At 45.7% G+C, this 15,901-nt stretch overlaps 1 long non-coding RNA gene across 1 annotated transcript in view; it reads left to right on the plus strand.

Moving 5' to 3' along the window:
• LOC110387489 overlaps positions 1-15,158 on the plus strand; it is a 41,010-nt gene extending 25,852 nt beyond the window's left edge. Inside the window, exons 2-3 of the long non-coding RNA XR_002432541.1 lie at positions 3,868-3,972; positions 14,809-15,158. This is a non-coding gene — a long non-coding RNA (uncharacterized LOC110387489). The remainder of the gene's footprint in view (positions 1-3,867; positions 3,973-14,808) is intronic.

Below are 15,901 nucleotides of genomic sequence, written 5' to 3' on the forward strand. Positions count from 1 at the left end.
AAGGAATATGAATAATCCTCTGGTATTTCTATAACCCTCTTCTGACCCGTTTGCTATTTTTACCTGAGCGCTTCATCTACCTTGGATGATGTGGATTACCAGGGCTATAATTGTCAGGGGCTGGCAACTTGTTCAGCCGGGGGCAGTCCCGTCATGCTGACACAGATGCAAAGGCATGAGATCTTCCTTGTTTGCTTTTCAACTGGGAAACGCCTCACCACGTCCTTCGTGCTGTTTTTGCGCGGTGTCCAACTTGGTGTTCCTTCTCCTCTCCCTTGCTCCACCATTGCCCGTCCCATCTGGGAGGAAATCTGTGCTGCTGTGCCTGGAGGTGGCCATCCCTGAGGGCTGCATTTACACCACGGTTTCACACTTTTCCACTGCTACCGCCAGCACTGAGACGTGGGAGTGCTGCTGGTTGTTTTCCAAGTGAATGCTTCAGAGACCTTCAGGACAGCTTCAGTCCACTGGCATGGTAATAATGACGCTTGAGGGATTTGGAGGTGTGATTCAGCACTGTGTTAGGACACTTGTGTGTCTGGAGAGAGAACTGGATATCAACCTGCACATTGTAGAATCGTAGAGTCACAGAATCATTAAGGTTGGAAAGAAACTGTCAAACCAACGCCCACCATGCCCACTGACCACATCCCTCAGTGCCACATCCCCATGGTTCTGGAACACCTCCAGGGATGGTGACCCCACCACTCCCCTGGGCAGTCTGTGCCAATGCACCATTACTCTGTGGGAGAAGAAATTGTTGTCCAGTATCCAACCTGACCATCCCCTGGTGCAACTTGACGTCATTCTCATCCAACCTTTGTTGCTCAGGAGCAGAGGCTGACCTCCCATCTCACCACAATCTCCTTTCAGGCAGTTGTAGACAGCTATAGGGTTTCCCCTGAGCTCCTCTCCCCCATACTGAACAATCCCAGTTCCCTCAACTGCTCAGTGAATGCTGGAGTATTTTTCTGATGAGTTGCTTCAGCTGGAGAGACTGAAAGGCACTTTCCTGCACTCCTTGGCTCAGGTATGTGGTCGCTCTCCCATTCCGTAGAGGAAAGGCTTAAATCCATCCTTATCCTAGATAAACTCTAACCACTGGGTTGTTCAGACAGGATGGTGGAGACCTTGTGTGGAGGCAGGTAACTAAATTCCGTGAGAACTGTGACTATTATCATAGCTCTCACAAATTCCTACCATCAGACTTAGGCAAGCCCGAGATCAGCATGCCAGTGTTTGTGAACCCCACTATAGGTTGTATGTCTACCTCTGCCTCTCACCGACAGGATGCCTGACTAGAGATGGAGCATCCTTAGGGTGGTGAAATGATGCTGAAAAGTTTAATACAGCACATGTTGAATTCCTACAGTGGATCTAACCCAGTCCTCCATACACTGATTTTCAGGTAGGCCTCTAGTTTTGAAAATCCCAATGGAAACTCCACGAACAAATGGAGAACAGTGTGAGAAATGGAGGACAACTTAACTGCATAAATTCACATCTGATTACAGAGCTGGCAGCTGGATTTGTTTAGATCAACTTCTTATTTAATTATAAACACAGTAAAAAGCATCACCCATTCATGCTGATGTTGTGCTCCTTTATTTTGTTGTTCCTTGTAATTACTTAGCAGATATAACCCTTCTGCAAAACCTACCTGCCTGCTCTACTTCAGAAATGAGGAATACTTCTACTACAATTGCAGGAGAGAAAAAGCCACGCAGAGCTCGGAGCAATGCTAGTTCTGCTGGCACAGCAGAAGTCTGAAGGAACAATCTGTTCCATCTGTATGTGTCATAATTGAGAGGTTTGATCATCCTTTGCAATTATTATAAACTGGATCTGGCCTGATTATTTCTTACAGACTCTGAAGCCAAATAATTTAGCCTATTGGGATATTGACTGACAATCACTGCTCGGTGCTGATTTCTAAGAAACCATTTGTTCCTTCTAACTACTTGATGATACTGGGAGTGATTTTATGTTCTCCAGAGAGAGGTGCCAGCTTTCAGCACTCCTACTAATGCCACCTTTCTTGCTGGGATTTAAGCTTCAAACTCTCAGAAATCCTTTTACACTCCAATATCTTAAAGGCAGGTTGCCTTACCCTCATGTTCAGAGGGACCCACATCCCAGTAACTGGGTCCATTCCAACAGAGTCAAAGGCAAAGATGAAAGCTGAATTAATTGTAGCACAAATGACTTGACTTTGGTTTTGATAACAGCAAAAGGTTGCTGTTAAGCCGTGCTATCTCACTCAGAAAATACCACATCATTCACACTGCAGACGTGTTTGTGGTGAAACAATTCTGCTTTGTTTCTCTTTAGCTTAATTCACTTTTAACGAGAATTAAGCAAAATGAAGAAAGGGTTTTAGGGAGGTGTAATATCTTTTCAGCGATAAATGGGCAGAAGCAATCAGTCGGCTCTTGGACAGGCGGGCTTTCTTCTCATCTCCTTCCATACCTGAAAGTTTGTCTGAATTTTCTAGCACTGGTTTTGGTCTCCTTGAAGATGTTATCTGTCCTGACAACACTGCCTAGCTTGTAACCTTTAACCTTCTTATCTGTAACAACTTGCACTTAACAAGAACACGAAATATGGGCATCCATACCTGGCATTCCTAAGAATAATAACTGTACTTTGTAGACAAATTTATTTTTGGATAAAGGACTTTACATGGCCAAAGTCTGTTACTCTCTAGACAAGACTAGCAAACCTTCTGCACTGGCTTTGTTAAAACATTACTAATCATCAGAGATTAGTAATCAGCAAATTCTTCAGATACAAAATGCAGGTTGTACATGTGCCCATGGGCAGCATGTGGGAGCTCAGCTCGTGGCATGCTAGCGCTGCTGCTGAGGCTTTCCAGAGATCAGCAGCTGTTTAGGACCATGATTTAAAACCCAATTACAGGCTGTGTAAAATCCCTCTTATTTAACTCAATAATGTGTAATGGGCTCAGCTGGGATTTCTTTTGTTTATCTATGTGCATTTTTTTTTTTAATATCATTGTCTTTAAAATCCATTTAAAGCCATTTTCAATAAAAAACCTCTGCCTGAAGAGAGACAGAAGATGCTGGAGAACAGGGAAGGGCTCTGTTCTCTGTTTCCAGTTCTTGATCAGAGAACTGCCCTTAAGAGCTGGCAAGGCAGCTCTCAAAGCTGCATCCTCACAGCTGTCTCCAAAAGAGGGGTCTGAAACCTTGACTTCTGTCATCTAGTAGAACAAAGAGTAAAATCTTCTCTAAACGTATCAGAGAGGAAAAGATCAGGGAGGTCTGAAAGGTATTTGAGGACCATAGTGACATGAGGAGATGAGTTACAAAAGCGCCATGAAATTACGGCAGTTGTGGGACCCCTTTCATTTTAAGCCAGAGCTTGGCTGGCTCCTGAGAGGGATCGTTGTGCCAGGGGAGGTTCAGACTGGGTAATATCAAAAAGTTCTGGTCAGAAGGAGTGGTGATGCACTGACACAGGCTGCCCAGGGAGTGGTGGGGTCACCGCCCACGGAGGTGTTCCAGAACCATGGGGATGTGGCACTGAGGGATGGGCAGTGGGATGGGTTGGGGTTGGACTTGGTGATCGCAGAGGTCTTTTCCAACCTTAATGATTCTGTGATTCTGTTCTATAATTCTATTGTGCAACATGACAGCCCGCAGGGAAGGTACTCAGAAGAGCTGGGAAGTTCTTATAATCCTGGAGAGCTCACTCACGAAAGAGACATTTATATCCCTGCTGGAGTATTGTTTTGTAACTCTGTGCTAAAGCTGTGCTAACTGCACTATGAAAATAAGAGTTGTGAGAAACTAGCCAAAGCCAAGTAGCTATGTCTGTTTTTCTCTTCTGCTTTTTCGTTTTCAGATCTCACCTCACGTAATTTTACAGCATGGAGCCAACACAGCACTCCCCTCTCCACACTATGGTATCTGAGAACTGACCTGGAGAAGACCAGGAGCTGCTTTGGAGGTGTCTATCTCTTTTTCTGCCCATTATGCCCCATGCAGCACTGAATCAGACACTTAAAGCATCAGTGTAAATACAAGTAGCTGAGAATAACTCAACTGTAGGTGGAGAAGCCATCCCTATTGTCTTACAAAGCTGCATGTTGGCTCAGAGATTTCCTTCTCATACCAGCCCATCAGACCAGAAATGGAAATGTCTCAGGGTCACAGACACACGGGAGGGTGTTTTAGGGAAATTAAATGCTAAATCGATTACATAGGCTTAGCAGATTTCCTAGGGCTAAACATGGAAAGAGAAAAAACAAAGTGGTTTTAATGACTTAACTGAGCAAACATAACAAGAAAGTGATGAAAAGGTGAGAAAGATAAGACAGAATAAATAGAGAGAACTAACAGGAGCTTGCTATGCAAGAGCAGTATTGCACTAGGGAGTAACCCATTACTCATACTGCCAAAGGTACAGTATGTGAGGTGGAGGCTGGTCAGGTAACACCAAGGGGTTTGTTCTGCAACAGTTTTTCTTTCAGAGAAGCAAATAATAAGCTGAAAAAAAAATATGTAAAGGAAAGTGAGCAGGATTCTTTTCTCTTCCCTGGGAAGAGAGTTTTGGGTCGGAACTTCGAAATTAGTATTTTAACTTCACAAAAAGAAAACTCTTCCTCCCTCATCTGGGACAGCAAAACGCTCCATTTCAGTATGAGACTGCTAATGACATCTCTGTTCTCCACTGCAGCAAGATGGAGAGCTGGTACAGAGCAAAGAGCTTCGGGCTCTGCTCTGGAGCCTGGGGATTCTGAAGCCCTTCAAAGGTGTTGTTTTAGAGATGCATAAAGGACATTCTGTGCTGCAGAGCCCTCCAACAGAAAATTACTCTCTGCTTGGCTCTTGCAGTTCATGCATGACCAAAATGATCTGAGATATAAGCACATTCCAGCAGAAAGTAATTAATTCTTTTAATAACATTTTCCCCCTTGTGTAGGTGAGACAAACTATCTAGGACTCTGTACCTCACCATACATCTATTTCTGGACAGCAATGCCTCCCCTGCTGTCCTTCAATGCACTGCTGTATCGTATCCAAATTAAATCTTCCATAAGGTGAAGGAAGGCACAACAAAAAAAAAGACCCCTATTTGGCAACCTCACCCATAACAGAGGATGGCATAGCTTCACCAGAGCTGACTTTTCATATGCCACAGAGAGGAATTCCAACAGGACAGGAATTATGGAGAGGTTTGTGCGGAGAAAGCACAGAGTACAGAAGTCAAACCAGGAGAACTGTGTGCAGATGCAAAAAATGTAACTCTGTTTCTTGACAAGAGGATGGTGAGTGCACATGTTGTTTGGGGAAGGGCAACGCTTCATCCATGCCAAAGAGAAAAAGCTGCAAGGAGTGAGGCGAAAAACAGCAAGAGACAAGGGGTGGAGGATGGAGATAGATCATGGCAATCTTCTGACCGAGGTCTGAAACTGCCTCCTTAAGGGCTTCCCCTCATGCAGGGAGGTTTATTGTCCTCATCCAAGGCCACAGAGATCATTGGGAATGATGGATGTCCAGAAAAGGGGAGCTGGTGTCTGCAGCACATGGCCAAGGAGAGCGGCAACACAAAGTGTTCAATATAGGCTGAAGATCTTACCAGGACACTACTATAGTTACTTTTTTAAAAATCTTTTTGTATACTTAGTTCCTCCGGTCAGACTAGAGAGTCTGGTCTTAAAAACGCATTTCATAGATGCTACGCATTTTTTTTTGTGTGCATCTTTACCTCAGAGTGATAAGGAAATACTTCCCCTTGAGTGACTCCTGATTTCTGAAGCTTCTGAAGCTGATTTCTCCTGACTTCTGATTTTTCAGACTGCAGCACTGAGAACAGCATTGTGTTGCCCTCTGAGAGGAGCAATCGCAGGAATTGGAAATGTACTGACCTTAGTTTAGGATCACTAAAAATAACGGGGGATGCAATTGACCTAAAGAGAGACGTGAGATGGAGAAAAGTGAACGCATCTGTAGGCGAAGAATCCTGACTCCTTTCCATGCCCTGGAACTCCTGAGGGACCTCAGGGCTTGGTGACTCTGTCAGACCTCCACGTTGCCTTGGAAAGGCATCAGTATTGTGCTGGCACCTGCAGCTCACTCAAGGTCGGGTTCTGGTTGAGCCCCTGTACGTGTGGTTGGGTCCGCTCCTTTCCTTCGCACAGTTCATAGCAGTAGGGTCAAAGGAGGTCATGAGAGAGACGTGATTTAACGCCCTTCTGAGTCTTGATTTTGCCAATACTTCTGTTTTATTTCAGTAGAATTATTTATATGTGTAAAAGATAAGAAGTGGGTCAGACTGATGGTCCTCTTGCCCAGGGCACCGTCTGTGGCAGCAGCAATGGAGTTTCTATTTAAGGAGAGCGTACGAGCACGGCTGTGCTCTGCAGTCCATTCCCATTGTGTTCACCCAGCATCTGTAACTGCTGGATTAGAAATACCTGACAGGACATCCCTGCCTTGTCCCTTTAAATATGCCTTTATAGACTTGCTGGCCACGGCTGTGTCTCGTACTTTTCTCAGCCTGCCCACACAATCCGCCTGCACAGCCCAAGGGGCAGCAGGCTCCAGCAGTCTGATCCCCATCGCATCAAGAAGGGCTTTCTCTTGTCCTACACTGCTCCTCTGCCAGTTCCAATGGGTGCCTCCTCCTCCTTGCTCTGCAGGATTCAGTCAATAGCACAAGAGGAACGTCACTGCTTATCTTCACAAAGCTGAGCCCTGGGCTGGAAATGGTGTGAAATAAGATGTCTCCTCTTCACGTGTGTTTGTGCAATCACATGCAGCAGGATGCCCCAGCTTCTGCAGAAGGCAGTGGTGGTGTGAAGTGTTTCTCTCAGGAATTCTGGGGGGGAATGTTGGTATTTTTTTGTGCAATACCTGAGAGGGAAACTCAGTCGTTCAGCTTTGTATGCTATTATGAGCCCTTTGCCATGACTCTGACATCTATTGTACAGTTAAATTTCAGTCTGTCTTGTTTTATTGGTACTAATATTGTCTAGTGCCTGTCTGCATTCTGGCTGCAGTCAGAAATATGGGAGGGAGATCTCGCATGAAGCATTTACTGAGTAAGAAACTCCCGATTGTCTTTCCCTCCTTACCTCTAAGTTGCTAGAAATGCATGGTTTTCTCAGATGTTTCTAACCCAGAATTAATTTTGTGCCAGAATACAGTCTCCCAAAGGGATGAACAGGAAATTTAGAAATTTTTCTTTGCCATTTGCATTGTCCATGTGGTAGTCAGTCTACTTGATTACTTTGACCAGAGTATCTTTAGCAGACCAGATCTCCTCCTCAAAACCACAGTACCTCTTTTTTCTTTTCTTTTTCTTTTCTTTTTTCTTTTTTTTAAATAATCCCATATGATTATCTGCCATGAGGATGTGGGTTTTTTTAGCAGTTCTGAGAAGGGAGACTGGAAAATGATTGCTAAACAGTGACATCTGTGGCCTCGTCCAACCTTTCTGCTGCTCAAGGCGAGCTGTTGGGTCCATGTCTTCTGTTCAGGCAGCAGGAGCACCACTGAAGCCATGGTCTGCTCTTTTAGCTAATCTCATCTCAGGTTGGTGACGTCCCTCTGGACCAAGCCAACCTCTCTCCATCAGTTCAGTGCATGTCAATGCTGTCTTTTGGATGAGCTTAATATTTCTTCCCTTGTGGGCAATAAAATGAAATCCCTCTTGCATTTGTAAAAGGGGTGTTCCAAAGTTAAGGAGGCTGCTCAAGGAAGAGACCAGAAAGTACAGATTACAAAATGCGTCCTACCATGTAATTAAGTGAGAAGCGTCAGAGCTGATGTGTGTCTATGGGACAATTATCTGTGATTCCTCACACGCTGTTTGAGGGACAGAGCCAGGGAACAATGGTTGTTTCTGGCTTAGCTTGAAAGTCCTGATGAACAGGTAACTCCAAGTAAATTTCTATAGGGTTCCTGGCTCTATAGAGCTACCTCTGTAGAGGTGTTCATGAAGCGTATAGATGTGGTACTTATAGACACAGTTTAGAGGGCAGTATTGGTGGTAGGCGGATGGTTGGACTAGATGATCTTAGAGGTCTTCTCCAAGCTTAATGATTCTACAATCCTATGATTCTATGAATATTTACATCCTGTATGGCTGAGATCCATCTAGATCCCACTCCCACTGAGACATCAACAAATGGATTGAAAAGCATCAGTAAGTTTCTGGTAAGTGGGCCCTTACTAAGGCTCTTGTAGGCCATGAGATTTTGTTATCAGTGCTGGGAATCCACAAGGAAGTCACAAGCTGGAAGCTCCCAGTCAGGAGCGTGCCTCTTGGTGGTGGTGCATGGCTGAGCTTGTTGGCCATGTTTTCCCCTTGCTGTCTACATTCATGCAGAGGTGTATGACTGCATCTATGAGACAAAACCAGACTGCGCCTCCCACCCTGGGTGCTGGTCATGTTAACTACAGGCAGCAAATTGCACAGTAATTCCTCGCTGAATTACTCAGTAACTTGAAAGATAATTACCAGGTAACCTGCAACAACTTGCCCTAGCTACTGCATGGACATTATTTATATGACACTTGCTATGTAATTAAAGAGCAGGTTGCTAGCTGGAGGTACTCTGGGAAATGAAAGGATACCTGAGGAGTGACTAAGAGGAACGAACGTTCAGTGCTCAGTGCATCTGAGAAATACAGGCGTTATCCTCTTTGACTTCGGGCAAAATCGGAATCATTTTCCATCTGCCCTCTGAAGCTGCCTGACTGAAAACCACATTTCTACCAACTCTACCTTGGAGAACCAAAAACACTCTGTAAGTGGGGTGTTAGATGGAACCATCCAGGGAATGACCTCGGCACCACCTCCCCCTCTTCATCCAGGAGTTACCTTCCTCCAACTCTGCACACACAAGTGGAAGATATGGAAGATATCATGGCTCCGTGTCTGCTTTTTCTCTTGTATGCCTCAATTGAAAGCAATCTGAGGTGAGGAGCAACCCACTGGTCTGTATCCGCATAGCACGTGTTACATGGAGGTCTTTACTCATGCACAGTCTGAAAATACGAAATACAATTCAATAGACAGAAACATGCCATCTAAATTTAACACCTTGAAGGAGGAAAGCTTAATGGCATTTTTATATAAAAGCAAAAGTATAAAAATGATTTACAGCAAATAAATACCATCAGACCCCTTATCTAGGTGCTGATTCAGGAAGGCGTACAAGTATGTCCTTTAGTCATGACGACTTTAATAGATGGCTTGGATGGGAGCATTTTCCTGGCTCAGACTCTGATCTGGAGCCACACGGAGCAGCTCACCATTACTCACAGTATTTTAGGGGTGAACTTTGGAAGAAAATAGTGTTTGTTCAGCTCCAAGAAACCCAGCTGACATGACAATACCTCTTCTGTAGGAAGGGCTGTGCACTGGGACAGCCTGTGATGGTTCCCTTGGTCATAAATGAGAAGCTGGAGCTGCAGCAGAGCCAATGGAATCTTTCTCACAGGGGCAGTATGTCAGGCACATGTCAATCCTTCCCTTCCTCTGTGCATTATTTTTGTGTTTGTATCTATTCCCCTTGTAATTATTTTTTTTCCATTTTATATCACTTATGTTGATAGATAGAATCCCAAAGATGCCTTGCTGTCCTTAGTAGCCACCATGTTTCACCTCCAGCACCTCCCAAGCCACCGAGTTTGCAAACAAAGCAAAGCAAAACCAGCAGCCACGTATCAGTCAAAACCCAGCATCACAAGACATGATCTCCTGAGTCGAGAATTCAGATTTTATGCGGTGACATTTGACTGAGTTTATAAGTCAAGCATTTTGCTGGGATCGTTGATTCGGTACGATCTGCCGTCTGCTTGTGTTCTTCGGCTCACGGGTTAGAAATGAGGCACCTTTGACAAAAATACAAAATACTTGAGGAGATGGGCCCTGGCAACGTGCAGCTCCAACACGTTTTCCCCCCTTCTCTGCCGCTGAGCTGGCTGTGCTCCCACCTGCCACCCAGGCACATTTTCAGGTAAGGAAAAGCTGAGCTGAGCACGCCCCGGGGTTTCTTAGATGTGTGTCAGCTCAGTGCATTGGAGAAAAGACATGCAAACCAGAGCTGGCCAGGACGAGGAATTTTCCACCCCTTACTTTGAATGAATGATTTTTGTTCTGTTGGAAATTTGTCATGGAATTTCTTCATTCAGTGCCCTGAATCAGATGGTTTTTTTTTTTTTTTTTTCCGGTTATTGTCTCTTATCTCAGCCACAGAAGCATGAAAAGAAATAAAAATATCTGAAACAGAGGGGTTTTTGATTCTTTACCTTGAAAACATTTCAGCTAGGCATTTCAGCTGAGTCTGCTGGGAGACCATGAGGTTTTCCTAACAATGCCCCTTGCTCATTTGCCAAAAGGCATTCTGTTAGGCTCCAAAAATGGTAACAGAATTCACTATATTTGGGCAAAAGCAAGTCTGTTTGCCGAGGACAATGCATGGCACCACATCTCAGTCTCTCTTCCCCTCTCTTCTGCCCTTCACCTTTCCTCTGTTTTCCCAGTATACTGAGGTGCACCCTTAGTAAATACTTAGAAGAGATGTTCTGGAGAGGATTTGCTTATGACTTCTGCAAATGTCAATGAGCATGGCAGCAAACTGATCTGAGGCAGCAAAACAAGAGCAGTTTACAGGAAGACAAGGACATTTTTCTCTATAGACAACCTTGGAAAGCAAGCTCTTCTATTTCTGTGCATATTTGGACAGTCCTTCCAGGCTGTGCCTAACTAGCCCTATGCTCATCCCACTAAAGAACTAACCCAACCCTAATGCTAACCCCAACCCCAACCCTAACCCAAAAGCCATCCCATCCTGATGCAGGTTTCCTTGTGTTAAGTGGAAGACACCTTTGCAAAGCAGGGAGGGAATAGCAGAAAGCCCATCATGGGGTCTTCGCAAAGCTGTCCCCGTCACTGAGGCTATGGGAGATAAATTTTAGGATATTTCCCCCTTTAAGAAAAAATAACCCTCAGCCAAGTCATCCTGGCATGGTGCTTACAAGAAGCTTTCTTAATTGGTGGCCAAATCTTCCTTCAGCTCCTCTTCATTTATATGCAGTATTTGATCAAGTGGCTTGTAGTAAAGTTAATGGGATTTTTGCCTTAATTAAAACCTAAATGAGGACTCCAACTGGTCTTGTTTCATCTAATCTGTACACAGCACCATGGCTTTATATGATGCTTTACAGAGAAGCTGCAAAATCCCTGCTGGGAGCAAGTGCATCAGTCAAGCACAGTGAGTAGAGACAGCTGTAAAGAGGAGGGGACAGGAGGATCAAGGGCTGAAAAATAAAGTTGGAATGAGATTCTTCAAGTTTCTGGGAGCTTCTGCATGCTGTCTGCTACACTCAAGTGGACAGCATGAGTGCCAAGGCTGGAAAAGGGGCATGTAGCCATGGAGCAGGGCTGTCATAGAATCATGAAGGCTGGAAAAGACCTCTATGATCACCAGGTCCAACGCCAGCCCACCTCACCATGCCCACTGAACAAATCCCTCAGTGCCACATCCCCACGGTTCTGGAACACCTCCAGGGATGGTGACCCCACCACTCCATGGGCAGCCTGTGCCAGTGCATCACCACTGTCCTTCAAGCCCATGGGCAGAAAAAGTCTCTGTACATTTCAGCTTATCCTGAGGCGAGCAGGACCATGCTCTGGAGATGCCAGATGTGCTCCTGTGGCTCTTGCTTGTTAAAGGCCAAAGTAAAACTGAATGCAGGAGTAAAAGCAAATGGCCTAGGTGATTGTTTCTGCTCCTTTCTCGGAGGGGCACTGGAGGATTCCTGGGTGAAGTCATTTGCTTGGCTGTGGGCGGGAGGGAGCCCAGCCAGCACAGTGCTGTTTTCTTGGCCCCATGCTTCCCCTTGCACTAGCCAGGACTTTCACTGCAACAGGAAGAACCAGCGATAACACATCTCCAGCTCAGCAACACCCAGAGCCCAAGAGCCCAAATCCTTGATATGTTGCATGCAAAATCCAAGGATTTTGGAGACTCTGTCTCCATCTTGGGTTACGCAGAAGAGACCAAAACCCAGAAAACACACCATCTCCTTCCGCACAGTGCTGGTCCAGCCTGTGGGTTTGGACGTTTCCAGGTGACAAATCCAAAGCAATAAAAGAGAGCAGAGGTCAAAATGCAGCTCCAACCTTGATACACACTCATTGATTTTGCACAGCACAAAGGCTCGTTGACCCATATTAAATGGCAGCTGCAGTGTACGCTGGAAACCTCACGTCTCCACGGGCACCGTCCAACATGTGTTGATCTAATTCTTGGAAGTGACCATGCTTCTGCTGGCTGGCAACCGCCCTCCAGCCCAGGAAGGCAGCTCAGAAGTCAAGGCTTTGCCTCTGCAGTGCATGAGTTCCCAGGCAAGGCAGGCATTGGTAGGGGACCATAAACAGAGGTGGCATTTGGAAAGGTCAGAAGCAGCTCAGCAAACAAAAGCCATCACTGGGAGAAATCAACAAGAGAAAGCAAATATTTCTGTGATCGCTGGTTGCTGCACATAACAGTGGCAATGACATCAAGAGCAGAGAGGCAGCCAGGGTGAGACTCAGTCATGCTGCAGGAAAATGCCTCCTGCTCCTCCCTGGGAGATGTTATCTGGGCCAAGCCAAGACATCCAAAACCCATTAGATAAGGCTTCTGTTTGTTTCCCTGCACAGCTCTGGCGTGACACACTGGCTTGGGATGAATGTCTTGAGAAATGCTCTGTCAGTGTAACGGGGTATCCCCAAAACTGGCCTCAGTCCAGACGCCACCAGGACTCAGCTTCACTGAGGAGCACAACCAGTCTTGCATCTCTCCCGTCTATGGCAGCTAGCTCCCACCACCAGCCTCCAATCAGCCTGTGGTGAGCTCCACTCAATGCAAAGCTCTGTGCTTTCTCTCCTCCTTGCTGGGGAGGTCCTTTCTCTCTCCGTGCCTCGGTTTCTCCAGCTGGGAGCAGGACTGAGCCCTTCAGCTTTGGGTTCCTTGGTTTGTAGAGGTCATCTCTGAGTTCTTCTCAGTGAGGATTTGCTTTTCTCTCCCCTTCCCACCACTGGTAACTGAAGTTATTTCTGCTGAATGCAGACAGTGGCTTCATGCGTTCAAGCAAAAGCCAATTCTTGCTACAATCCTGTAGGAACAGTCTGGATTCTTATTCTTAGTTCTCCAAGAAAGGAGGAAAGATAAAAATACACTGTGATTTTTTTAAAATCTTTTTTTTTATTATTATTGTTACCTGCTAAGCCTTTGGTGGAAAATTCTTGGTGTTGTCCAAATACAGCAGAACCCTGAATCACCCTTATTTTGGGGGAGCTGGGAGATGGCTAGAACCTTCTCCCCCTTAAAATGCCTGGTGAGGACATGGCTTTGCAAGGGGACTGAGCAGGAGCTCAGTGCACTGAGCAGGAGCCATGAGCAGGCACTGGCAGCGATGAATCTTCTGCAAGGACAAATGACTGTTAAAATCTGATCGATGGCTTAGAGCACATCTATACATGCTCGTGTGAGGGTATGGGTATGTACATGTGTATGACCTGGGGGTTTTCTGTCATCTTTCTCCTCTGTCACAGTGTGGTGTTTTAATCCGTGTGGTTAAATGAGTTTCGAGATTGCTAAAGGCACACTTCACCAATCGAAAGGAAAGTAAGGAAATGGATGTGAAATCCTGCCCCGGGGTGAGAATTACATCCCCGCTTTTGTACAATGTATAATTAACCAGTGGAACTCATTTCTGTGATATATTATTGAGGCAAATCACTGCAGTGAGCTTCAAGTAATGATGAGATGCGAGCGGGGAGTGGGAAGTCTCACAGAGCAATGAGGTCTGCAGTTCCCACTGCTGCTCCAGGATGGGAGCCTGGGTCCTCGGCATCCTCGCGTGGCACCCACCGTCCCCATCCACGGCTCTGGGCTGTGGCTGAGCATCTCAGCTGGCACAGGAGCCTCTGTTTAGGCGACTGAATCACGCCTCTGACTCATGTGTGCAGAGACAGCTGCACGGAGGTGTCTTCATTTGGAAGTGCTTCTGGAAAACAGCTCTCAGTGCTCATCTTTATGGGCTGCGAGAAACGGTGAAGGGTTGCTCCTATCTCGCTTTGTGCTCAGAGACCAGCCAAGCTGAGGCACCCTGGGTGCTTGGGGCTGAGTTTCCTGAACATTTCAAAGTATTCAGAGGTAGCACTCTGCTCAGTACAAGCAATCTAGCTCTGTCCTCCATTGCCACCTCCAGCACTGGCCTCTTCTGTTGCAGAACAGGTAACTGTGTCATACTCTGAGCTGGACCACAGTGGGGACCCAAGGTACCCAAGCAGCAATGACCTCTTCAGCTCTGTTTTGGGGAGTAACAGTTAGTTTAGATTTCCCCCATTTGCACATATCACAAAGTCATGGGGTTCTGTTAACCCTCTAAATACCATTACTTTGCATTTACTGACATTGCTTTGCGCCTGTCAGTCAAAAAACTCCTTTGCACTTCTCAAACATCTGCTTTCCCACGTTGCCATTCATTCATTAGTGAAGTTAATTCAAGTGCTGGGTTGTGCATTTCAGTAATTACTCAGGAATTTCACATTCGAGGACTTTGGAAGTGTATGAGTTAACTTTATGTCATTCTGGTAAATCATTTTTGATCATTTAATCAATTCCATTGGCAATACAGGCTAAAACAGTTCTTTACGTTCATCTGTAATAAAGAAACACTAGATTGTATTCATAAGCCTGAGCTTCAAGGAAGTAGATACCTGAGCTTCAAGGAAGTAAATAAACAACAATGCAAGTAATTAATGTATTTTTTCTTACAGGGAAATGTCTTCCATGAGCAACCTTTTCCTACTCCAACCATCCTTACTTAAACCAACCCAGCTGCAGATTCCCAGCTTCTGATGTACTGAGAGAAGTTCCTGTTGGCCCTATTAACAGCATTAGCAAGTTGTTTTCAAGGCCTTTTTTTTGCCATATCTTACTGCTTTTGCACTTATCTCACCAGAGTTTGTGATGGTTCATGTTTTCCCCACCGAGGCATGAATTCAACTCTTGAAGGACTCGTCCTTTCTAAAAATAGCCCTCTTTACTCTGCTGTTTAACCAAGTCACCTTTTTTGTGTGGGTGGGTGGGTGAGATCCTCCAATAACTTTTAACAGTGATACACTGAGCAGATTTTTGATGTCTTTAAGCTGAGTTGTTGGTCTGCAATTATTTTACGCTCTGGGATGTGGTCAGTGGGCATGGTGGGGGTGGGGTGGGATTCGACTTGGGGATGTGAGAGATCTTTTCCAACCTCAGTAATCCTATGATTCTATGACATGTTTATTTCAAAGGGTATGAGCATGTACATGGGCCAGGACCTGCAGGATAAGTGCAGTGTCCATGTTTTAAATGCATACTCAACAGCTACCACACTAAGACTTAAATCACCATTCCTGTGTCTATCCCATGGTGACACAGTAGGCTAAGCCCTCTGAATTTGTGTGTGCAAATGTGTGTCCGTGCACAATCACTTGGCGATCGCTGACACCCAGCAAACAGCTGCTAACTGATGGCGAGGCGTCTCTCTGCCCCTGCTCCACTTGGCAGGTGGACTGAGCTCGTAGCTTTCCTTTCTAAAATCATAAATCACGTTTCCAAACGGAATCTCTCTTAAGGAAACAATTGAGAATTGAGGCTGTTGTGCCAGAAATCACACAGCCCTTGGAGCTGATGCACAGGCGCACGGAAGAAATGCTGTCTGCGCTTCAGCTGTGGGCTGCAAGGGATCACTGCTGTCCTTGTTCTCCAGCATCACCTTCTGGAGGGGATCCAAAGCCCTCGTCACGCAGGGGCCAAAGGAGAGCAGCAGGAAGGGGAGCGGGGCACACTGCAGACATCAGTGGGGTAGGAAGGAGGGCTGGAAGAGCC

Source organism: Numida meleagris, chromosome 22 (genome assembly GCF_002078875.1).
Source record: "Numida meleagris isolate 19003 breed g44 Domestic line chromosome 22, NumMel1.0, whole genome shotgun sequence".
Classification (NCBI taxonomy): domain Eukaryota; kingdom Metazoa; phylum Chordata; class Aves; order Galliformes; family Numididae; genus Numida; species Numida meleagris.